The sequence below is a fragment of the Branchiostoma lanceolatum genome, chromosome 11, assembly GCF_035083965.1.
Source record: "Branchiostoma lanceolatum isolate klBraLanc5 chromosome 11, klBraLanc5.hap2, whole genome shotgun sequence".
In the NCBI taxonomy this organism is placed as follows: Eukaryota; Metazoa; Chordata; class Leptocardii; order Amphioxiformes; family Branchiostomatidae; genus Branchiostoma; species Branchiostoma lanceolatum.
In genome coordinates, this window is record NC_089732.1 from 12,978,678 (window position 1) to 12,990,009 (window position 11,332).

The 11,332-nt window shown below is 41.4% G+C and overlaps 1 long non-coding RNA gene across 1 annotated transcript; it reads right to left on the minus strand.

Moving 5' to 3' along the window:
- Positions 1-7,831: 7,831 nt before the first annotated feature.
- Positions 7,832-11,127, minus strand: LOC136444860 (uncharacterized). Its single transcript, XR_010757343.1, has 3 exons — positions 9,432-11,127; positions 8,794-8,908; positions 7,832-8,621 (listed from the first exon to the last, which is right to left on the minus strand). It is a non-coding gene; the product is annotated as an uncharacterized lncRNA (long non-coding RNA).
- Between the last annotated feature and the right edge of the window lie 205 nt (positions 11,128-11,332).

An 11,332-nucleotide genomic window follows, 5' to 3' on the forward strand; every position in this document is an offset into this window, starting at 1 on the left:
CCATAGCACGTTGAGAACTTGGCAAAAACCGGAGGTTCTGCTGCAGTGTCATAGAAAGCCGCTAGAATGCGAACTCGTCCCTCATTTTGACGACATCTACCAACTGTGCTAAAGATCCATCCACAACCTCTCGAATCATACTATTTACCAACAAACACACCCACAAGCACAGAAAACATAGCCTTCTTGGCAACACAATACCGGGGAATACCTTCACTGTAAATACATTTGGCACTAGACCAGCTGGCAAGGCGCCGTTACAAGTTAACAAAGAAGTCGCTTTTATTTGGCTAAATGCCAACGCCTTTAACAATCAAGCATGTGACGGGGGATATCACTTAGCGTCATGATTCCAATTTAAGGATATGTTCTGTTTACAGTGACTCACTATGGAATTTCCGTAACTAAACATAAACATCAAAAGGCCCCGCTGTATACTATAGCTATACATATAGATGATATGATAAGGTGTACGCCACAAGTGTGTTAAATCCGCAATTCGTGACACAAATCTGTTTTTACAGAGCTTATACAACAAATCATTTTTCTTCTAGTCTAGCGTTTAACAGTAAAGAACACAGAGCAACAATCGTGTTTTAGATTTAAGAGGACAAATAGAGTCTCAAAAGGGAGAAAGACACAGGAATTTAGCAAATACACGGAGTACATTTTAAAAATCCAGTTCGCATGCCGTCTACATGTGTTTCTTTAAAGCCCCCTATCACAACAATTTACGCTTGAAACAACAGTTATACCACCACGCCACGTTGGAACTTCTGTTCATGTGGGCGTTAGGTAGACATCACTTGGGGACAACTTTAGGGACACACGGTTTTTAGAAAATAGGTAAACGGACTCGTCGCTTCCGATTCAGATTTTTAAAATATTGAAAAATCAACGTTTTCTTCTTGCCACGTCTGTAACGCTAAACTTCAAGCACACACCATATATCATCATCATGTTTATCCAGATTTTAGTAGGTTATTATTCGTGTAGAATTCAAGCTTACAGTAACGCTATATGTGGTATACATTGACACTATAGAAGATAGTCAACGCATACAAGGTCTAAACTAGTAAAACATTTTACCAGGAGACAGAATTTGAGAATGGTCAGTAGATTTAAGCGCCTAGCCCCACTTAGTGACGTAACCTTTTAAAATCTGGGTCAAATGGCTAAAACCAGGGGAGAGACAAAAGTTTGGATACAATGGATAAAATGAGAACAGTACGGAACCGGCGACTTGTATGCACTTCACAGTAATACTGTTCTGATCCGTTACCGCACTGCAGAAGAAGAAAAAATCGATAAAAACGTGTCCAGAAGCCGGCATGTCATGGCGACCGCTTGGCCTCAAACAAAATATCGAATAACGTGGACTCACCGTTTAATATGAAGTCTGTCTTAGGCGTTGATTCGCAAATTTCTTGGACAAATCTTGAAGAAAACGTCGAATGAACAACTTGCAAGCTTTCAAAGCCACTGGAAAATTTCCGTGTGCTCACAACAGTTAAGTTAACCTATATGACTAGACCGGCTTTGGCTGGACGCGGCGTCTAAATATAGAGGGTCTAATCCCATGCTTCAAAACCACGGGACGTCCCAGCTAGCCAATCAGAGCGCTTGATTAGGGACACCACCTACGTCGGATTGGCCAATCACAAGGCACAAAAGAGACACACCGTCAGAACGCGTGACTCTCATTTGGTGTTGTAAAGATGATGCGAAATCGAACGATACCTGCATACCTCGTGATTCGTATCATGTTCTTGTATATGGATATCATAATAAGATGTGTCACGTTGAGAGATATATGCTTGTTATATTCTAGCCGGCATCTATATCAAAAAGTTTCACAGAAGATAAAAGTCATGGTAAACTACTTTTCTTCCTTCAATGTTATTTCTTTTTCTGTGTGCCAGACATTTAGAGGTGGTTTGAATGTATTCAACAATGTGTTTGTTGTGAAATAAGATCCAGCCACGCTGTAACTGAATAATAGTCCATCACAAAAAGACTGTGTATCCCATCGCCTAAGAAACGTATCCGCCTGGTAGCCTAAAGCGTCGACCGTTCTTTACATTAATATAGCTCTAAGCTACCCTCCTAATCCTCGAGATTAGCTGATCGTTTGGTAACTAGAACAGACCATAGACTGCATATAATTAAAGTATTTACTCCACCGAGGTGTAGTATTGGGTGGGGAGAACAATGTAATCGATATAGATCGAGGTATTTGAGCTAAGATCAGTCACCCTGCCAATTATCTACCATGTTTTGACCGATTTCCACAATTTTCCCACTCGGCCGGTGAGTCTGGTTAAGATTTATCGATGCCTAGCGAGTCTCTACGATTCTTCTAGAAGAAAAAAAAAATTGCCAGTCCTGGGCTGGTAGCTCTATTACTTCAAGACTCTTTTTTTTTTTGTTTTTGTTTTTTTTGTTTTTTTCTGAGCTGGTATTAGATACCTACATGTAGTAGTCGGTACGTCCACAAGTTCATTAGTCATTTTGTACATCATGCAAGGTCTGGAGTCTGGACATTTTTCTTCTGTGACAGTTACAATTGGAAATACAAAACGTAATAATATGAAAGTTATGTGCATTTTAACGTACGCGCATAAGTCAAATACAGAACATACCGAATTGCTTTCTTGCTCATATATTTCACTCTTTGTATACATTATATATATTCGCAGTATGTCCACCAATTTTGCTGTAATGTTATAATGCAACCGCTAGATTTAATGGTAGAATCGATTCTTATGTTTTGTCTCTACCCTTGTTCGCTATTAACGCTCTAGGTTTATTACCTTCGCCGAGAAGGTTATGTTTTGCACAGCGCGCGCGCGCGCGTGTGTGTGTGTGTGTGTGTGTCTGTGTGTGTGTGTGTGTGTCTGTGTCTGTGTGTGTGTGTGTGTGTGTGTGCGCGCCCGTAAACAGTATAACTCGAGAATGCCTGGATGGATTGTCTTCATACTTGGTATGTGGGTAGGTCTTCTTGTTGTTTATTGTTTGAAAGACCTCCAGTAGTGAGAGTTCAAACATATTCCTGGAGTCCTAAATTATACATACACATGCATGATATGCACGTTACATTAAAAATTTTGACATGCACATTACATTAGGTTGGAGTACACAATATATACATATATTCATTCTTCAATATACCACTAGTACTACAGGTAATGATATTTTACCTTAGGTCTTTGATTTGATAGTAAAACTACTGTGATTAACAGTTGTTGGCAAAACATGCAAATGAAGACCATTCAATATTGCACCCGTATGCACTTTTAACGGTTTCGTGGTGGGTGCAATCAATAGATTGTCTAGAAGATTCCCTGGTACCATTGGTAATGCATGACTATTGATTGCTAATGGTTGATACGTGACTTTGCAATTTTCCCAGGACGATCACCTGATGAGGTGAAACCACGGAAATGAGCCCGCTTACGGTTTGAACCGCGCATGCGCAGTTTGATTCATTGTTGGTAATACTAGCATATCATAGTTAAAAGCCCCTGAGAGATGAAAAAAAACGTCTAGACTTGTATTAGCGCTATAGCAATGGTTTGGGCAAGAAGTCAGGGGCGTTCACCTAATGTTTTGATCTCAGCAATTTATTCTTAAATGGCACGATTCTCCAATAATTAGATGTGGTCTGATAATCTGACATATTGTTACAAAATTACAGATAATATCTGTCAACTTGAGTATTCTGTACGGCGTTTACTTTAGAGCTGATGCTTTTTGTAGAAATTATGTCTCGAAATGGAAGATAGCCCAATTTAGTTTTACAACATTGCAATAAATCATAGAAGTAGGTACAAAAATCATATACTATCTACAGAAAATAACAAACTTTCTGCCATTTCAAAAGCACCTTCCCCCTTGAGTGACCTTGAACCTGACATAACTAGCCCCGCATTGCGTTTTGATTATTCGAATTTATCGACGTACTCTGACGTCAGTGCCACGCCTCTGACGCAATCCACGCAATCATCCCACTCACGTTACTCCCGTTCAAACACCGTAGGTATGATTGAAATTCTTCTTGTGATTGAATTTTCAATTTTTCATTTCCGCTCCGAAATCCCCATGCGTATATGAGCAATAGCGTACACCATTTACATCATAATTTGTTGGATTGTGGATGATAATTGGATATGGTCATTAGTGGTCATCGCAATCGGTTGGCCGGTCACGAGAGAGATGTTCATGCACAGGGAAAACCGGGATGAGATAGAGATACAGATTGAATCGGAAAGAAAGAGAGTATGAATGAGTGAGTGAGTGAGTGAGTGAGTGAGTGAGTGAGGCAGTGAGGCAGTGAGGCAGTGTGTGTGTGTGTGTATGTGTGTGTGTGTGTGTATGTCTGCGTGTGTGTGTGTGTGAGAGAGAGAGAGAGAGAGACAGAGAGAGAGAGAAAGAGAGATACAGAGCGAGTGAAACACAGAACGATCAAGAGAGGAAGAGAGGTAAAATTTGTCCAAGAAAATTAAGCAGCTAATATACACAAATTTTCTTTCATATTCCTGAAAGAAATGACGGCTGGGGGATCGTTTTTTAGGAAGGGGTCGAATACAAGTCCTGTGGTGTACTAATGACCTACAAGTGGCCGAATGAGCGTCATGCGATCCGGCTGCTATGTTCCCCATTTAGATTCCCGGATATAAGCGGGCCTGTCATGACGTACACTCGCTGACAATGATCGATTCCGCACGGTATAATGTAACATGCCTTCTCCGGGAAAATGTAAAGTAAATTCTATCAACTTATACTACTTTACTGTAAAATATCTTTGGATCGGATAACAGAATAAAATGTGTTGGGAAATTGGACTTCTTTAAATGGCATCATGGAAATACTACATTTCTCAACGTAAGGACCATAAATGAACGACATAGTATCGTAACAATAAAAATGGAAACAAACTAAGAACATATGCTATACTCCACTGATGAAACAAGTGTTTATTCTTAATGCAAATTGCTGAAATAGTTGTAGAAAAATCCATAAAGAATTGTTAAATAACATGTTTTGGTTTAATTTTGGTCATACTGTCATTTCCACTGAGGATTTTCTAACAAAAGTGCCAATTATACAAAGTAAGACAAGTTGTTTGGTGTTTAGGTGTCTGCTAAACACGTTTGAGCCACGCGACTTATAGAAGTCTTTTTTTTTTAAATGTAATCCCCCAATATCTAAATAAGCCCCGTTCCCCCAAGAGACTGGTAGTATAGATAAACAGTATAAATTGGCATAAAAGATCTGAATAATAATAGTTATTTTAACAATATAGAGCTATTCCCACGAGAAAACTACCATGGCAACGTGTATAAACAGATGGATGAAAACAAACAATTCTATTTCTGTACGAATAACAAAGTATTCCCCAGATGAGAGTCATTGTGCATTGTTATCCATAAAGACTTTATGATTCTATTTTCAGCATTTGCTTTGTAAGATAATATAGGCCATATGTCTTATTGGCTTCATATTAATTCCTAACGAATTAGGGAGATTATCATACCATAACAACAATCTGTACGTTCTTCTTCTTCTTATATGTCTGTCATTACTCCGGGAAGGAGAATGACCTCCTTCTGGGAGTATTGGAAATGCTTTTGTTTGCGCGTTCGCAGCTAGTTGTGCATTCTTTCTCTTATGTTGTATATACTGTGTAGTGGTGTTGTTAATATAAGCGTATCGCTTAAGGACGGGATCACTGTTCATTTTCCCATGTATGTTTGAAATCTTAAAAAAAGCAGAAAATACAATTTTAAAAATCTGTACTGCATTTGCGAGAACTTGACAATTCTGAAACGTAGCAAAGTCAATTTAGGACATGACACTACTATTTTCGTCAGAACGCACCCAAAGAGCGACCGTATCTATGATACATGTAGGTAGTGAGCTTTCAAGTGTGAAACTTGATCTTGTCGTCTGACATTATTCAGCAAAAGAAAAGTATATTGTGTCAAAGAGACGTGTCAGCGTCAAGAAATCAGTGTCCAGAAAAGGACAGTGACCCCTCGTCCAGGAAACTGTGTCCAGCGAAGGACAGTGACCCCACCCCCCAGCCGATATTGAGCTTTCAAGTGTGAAGCTAGAACTTGTCGTCTGACATTCTTTAGATACTATATAGTTGTATCAAAGAGATGTGTTAGCGTGCAGAAATCAGTGTCCAGAAACGCCGCAGTGACCCATCGTCCAGGAAACTGTGTCCAGCAAAGGACAGTGACCCCCGTCTACCCAAAAATAAAACCACTGACCAGCGGGCCTTCTGACCTTATTGTAACGTTATGACGACCTTTCCAAAAGTAGCCACAGAAGACAGCCCCAGTGCACGCGTACCCTACATGTCTTTTCCTATGGAATGTGCCAACTCTATGATGTATAGTCAGAGCTTGTCACCTACGGTTTTCTCACCCACCCTGAGAACAAATAGGCGCTAAAGCAAAGTGTACTGTTTCAACTCTTTGCCGGGAAACTGCCAAAAACTGTTTGCTATAGATGTGTAATGGTTGTCATAATATGGTGGCGTGATTCGGTCAGACTATTTTGTATTCTGACTCAACCATAATGCTAGTGCTACTCCCTTTCTAACTACTAGTGGAATCCTAGTGCTCTCTGTTTCTCTCTCCGTCTCTCTGCCTCTCTGCCTCTCTGTCTCTCTGTCTCTCTGTCTCTGTCTCTCTGTCTCTCTCTCTCTGACTCTGTCTTTCTCTCTTTCTCTGTCTCGAGCTCTCTCTTTCTCTGTCTCTCTCTCTCTCTCTCTCTCTCTCTCTCTTTCTCTATCTATCTATCTCTCTCGCTCTAACTCTCTCTCTCGTTGTTACGGTTTTCTTTTGCAATACTGACGCGGTCGACCGGTCACTAGGATTTTCAAGAAGGCTGTGACAGAACGAACCACCGACAGATCCAAGACAGCCTTTTCGGGAACAAGGCATGCAAGACTATCACAAGAATGCCCTCGGGTTGGGATCGCACGACATTCACACGACGATATAAAAGGAGGGGGGGGTGAAACATTCGTCACAAATTTAAACACCTATACGTTGAGACCAACGACCGTTCGGACAACCGTTAAGCCAACACCAACAAAGCGATTACGTAAGATATACCGCCATTCAAATGTCTATTTTGTACCTTGAAGAACCCTTGAATCTGAGGCTACAAATATTGTACAATAATGATCCTAATTTCTATAGGTATTTTGACGTCATTGAGACCAAATATAAACCTAGACACTGCACGAAATGGCCTCGTTTCCCGGCGTATACGTACCGGGATTTTTCTGTATTTTTGTCGGATACTGACGGATACTGACGGATACATGCGGATTCGTGTAAGGTATCCGACAATTTCCGCACCGGTATATGGAATATTTCCTGAAGAATCCGAAAGTAAGGGATTTTCGACGAATACGGAGCCGTACACTGTACGGAAATGCCACCGATCCTGACGGATACGAACAGGGATTTTTCTGTATTTTTGGCGGATACTGACGGATACATGCGGATTCGTGTAACGTATCCGACTATTTCCGCACCGGTATATGGAATATTTCCTGAAGAATCCGAAAGTAAGGGATTTTCGACGAATACGGAGCCGTACACTGTACGGAAATGCCACAGATCCTGACGGATACGAACAGGAATTTTTCTGTATTTTTGGCGGATACTGACGGATACAGGTGGATTCGTGTAACGTATCCGACTATTTCCGCACCGGTATATGGAATATGTCCTGAAGAATCCGAAAGTAAGGGATTTTCGACGAATACGGAGCCGTACACTGTACGGAAATGCCACAGATCCTGACGGATGCGTACAGGGATTTTTCTGTATTTTGAAGAAAATGGTGAATACTGACGGATACAGGTGGACCCAACAACGAATCCGTAACGGATCCGACTAAGTGCTTGCATTCCTAATTTAACTATACCCAAAACATCATTTTGAATGACAGGAAGTTTGGGAAAGCCTGTATGTAACATATGTATCATTTCATATCCCAACATAATGTATTTCTAAGTTCAAAAACTATCAAATACAATACAAAACGGAAGTACTATGTGGCTAAATGATCCATTTCATTTGAGACAGGCTGAGGGACATCCACATACTCAAAGCACCACTGCATATGCAGGTTAATGTCGGTAAATTGGGGTTGTGCAAGCACAATGTTCTGAAAAATTATGAAATGTATTACAATTAACACCATCACAACATTGTGGTAATATTTACTACTGTATAGTGCCCTTGGACCAAAATTATCTACATGTTCTAAATATTCCACTAAAGTAATAAAAGCCTTATTTGTGGCCAGCTCTTCGTCTAAAAGCCATCAGATACAATTATTTCAAATACAGAGGTTGAAAATAGAAAGTAACATTATACTGTCTGAAGAACTCCCATTATGACACGCCACATTTTAAATGTAAGTAGCATATGCCGTGGAACTGCATGTGTATAATCGTCCTCTCCCCCTTGCTCTGACTACATCTGAGTTCACTTCTTCCATGCACTCTTGGTAAGGTACAGGCAAGGCTGATTTCTTCTGTATCTGCACGTTGGACTCAGCTTGGAGTCCATCTTGTGATGAACCAGTTCCTATATGATAAAACCAAATGATGAATAAATATCAATTCACGTATTTAAGGAACATGTCACATGATTTTGACATGTGCTTCGTTTCCTCACAGCAGCTACAAAAAACACGGGACAATGGATATCCATCATGCCTCTCTCAGCTAACATTGAAGTGTACCGATGATGGACTTACCAAAGGAGCCTGAGGTACTCAGCAGCTGAGCATCTGACAGTTGATTGCTTTGTTCCCAGCCAAGGTCCTCACAATATGTGCTGCATTTGTGAAGGAAGTATATGCCGATGCTGTACTGGATATATATATATAAATGGAAACAATGACAAATATTAAACATATCACATACTCGCATGTGTAAAAAAAATGAATCTGGGCATCATTGAATTGACTACGTAAAACTTACATCTATAACTTGAATATGATATTGATCAAACATGCACAGCTATAACTGAATGAAAGAATCACTGAAGCACACTACTGCCTCCTTATAAGTTCTAGTTCACTATCCACAAACTGTGGGATCTTTGTGGGACACATACTTATGACATTTTCTTCCCTTCCATATCTTTAATTATCTTTCCCTCCACTGCTTGCTATTTTGTATCTGAAACGTTAACCAGACACACATATCTGCTGACCATTGGCAAGAATTAACAAATTAAAATTTTTAATTTCCTAGATCCTAACGCCGTAAAAGGGCAGGTCAGCTGGAGAATTCTTATGGTCATGCGAATGCGATGATATGTCAAGCCACAATAGGAGGATAACTGACGTCAAAACTAGTTAGAAACGGGAATTTTTCAATTTGTACTTACCAAAGGGCAGTCCCTCTATATGATGAATCAACTCCCTACCAGCGTTTAAAAGGGGGGAGGGGGGCGACGAATATTGCATGCACGAAGAAGACAACGTCGCAATTCCGTGCGTTTAAGTTTACACCGAATTCCCTTCGACTCTCAAGCCACTCAAAAATCACTTGTCGACCATGGTAGACTCTGGCGATGCCATGTTAAGCACAGAAGGTGATGAAACGCCGTTCTTGTCTGTGCTGTTAACCGAAAGAAAACCGTTAACGTTTGTCGCGTCCAGAAGTGTCTTGTGGGTAATTTGGATATCCGACACGAATCCGTGTTCCGTACACGTCAGGATCCGAGACAGCTCATGACTTCTAACATATTGGCAAATCTGAACTTCTAACATATTGGCAAATACATAAAAAAATGAAAGATCCGAGTAGATATTGTATCTGTACCCGAAACGTATCCAGACGTATACGGCATCAGAATTGCTGGATCTGAGGTGTTCCTGGTATTTGTCCGAATTTGCTCGGAAACGTTCCGTATCTGTACCCGAAACATATGAAGGATCCAGACGTATACGGCGCGGGAATTGTCGGATCTGAGGTGCATCGGATCCAATCGGAAACGTTCCGTATCTGCTATGATGCGCAATTCCGGATCTGTTGGATTCGTCAGGATCTGAGATCATGCCGCGTGCCGTGCAGTGTGTATTTGTTGGTCAGGATCCGAAGCAACTACCGACAAACAATCCGAACATCTCTGCCATATTGACAAATATCTAAAAACGAAGGATCCGCGCAAATATCCTCAGGTATCCGACGCGCATCACGGATCCAGACGTATACGGCGTCGGAATTGCCGGATCTGAGGTGTACCTGGTAATTGTCTGAATTTGCTCGGAAACGTTCCGTATCTGTACCCGAAACGTATGAAGGATCCAGACGTATACGGCGCCGAAATTGTCTGATCTGAGGTGCATCGGATCCAATCGGAAACGTTCCGTATCTGCTATGATGCGCAATTCCGGATCTGTTGGATTCGTCAGGATCTGAGATCATGCCGCGTGCCGTGCAGTGTGTATTTGTTGGTCAGGATCCGAAGCAACTACCGACAAACAATCCGAACATCTCTGCCATATTGACAAATATCTAAAAACGAAGGATCCGCGCAAATATCCTCAGGTATCCGACGCGCATCACGGATCCAGACGTATACGGCGTCGGAATTGCCGGATCTGAGGTGTACCTGGTAATTGTCTGAATTTGCTCGGAAACGTTCCGTATCTGTACCCGAAACGTATGAAGGATCCAGACGTATACGGCGCCGAAATTGTCTGATCTGAGGTGCATCGGATCCAATCGGAAACGTTCCGTATCTGCTATGATGCGCAATTCCGGATCTGCTGGATTCGTCAGGAAATGAGATCATGCCGTGCCGTGTGTATTTATTCGTCAGGATCCGAAGAAACTACCGACATACAAACAATCCGAACATTCCAAATATCAAAAAACGAGGGATCCGCGCAAATATCTTCGGGTATCCGAGGCGCATCACGAATCCAGAAGAATACGGCGTCGGAATTGGTCGGATCTGCGGGCACTTCAGTATCCGAGCAGTGAACTGGGATTTTTCCGGATTCGCTCGGAAACGCCATGAGGCCCGATTCCGGATACGTCGGATCCGTCAGGATACGTGGCCATTTCGTGCAGTGAGAATTCAACTCTTTTCAACAGGTAAACAAAACATAGCGTGTCAGCCAGCGATGTCGACATGTTTAGTTTGGCTCCGATACACACGACCAATTTCTTTAAGTGGATAAAGACACGTGGTCGTGCGTAAACTATGTGAAGATCGCAAGGTAATGACGGCATCTTCTCCGGAAATCCTTTCAAGCTATTTCTAGCAACTGACTGTTT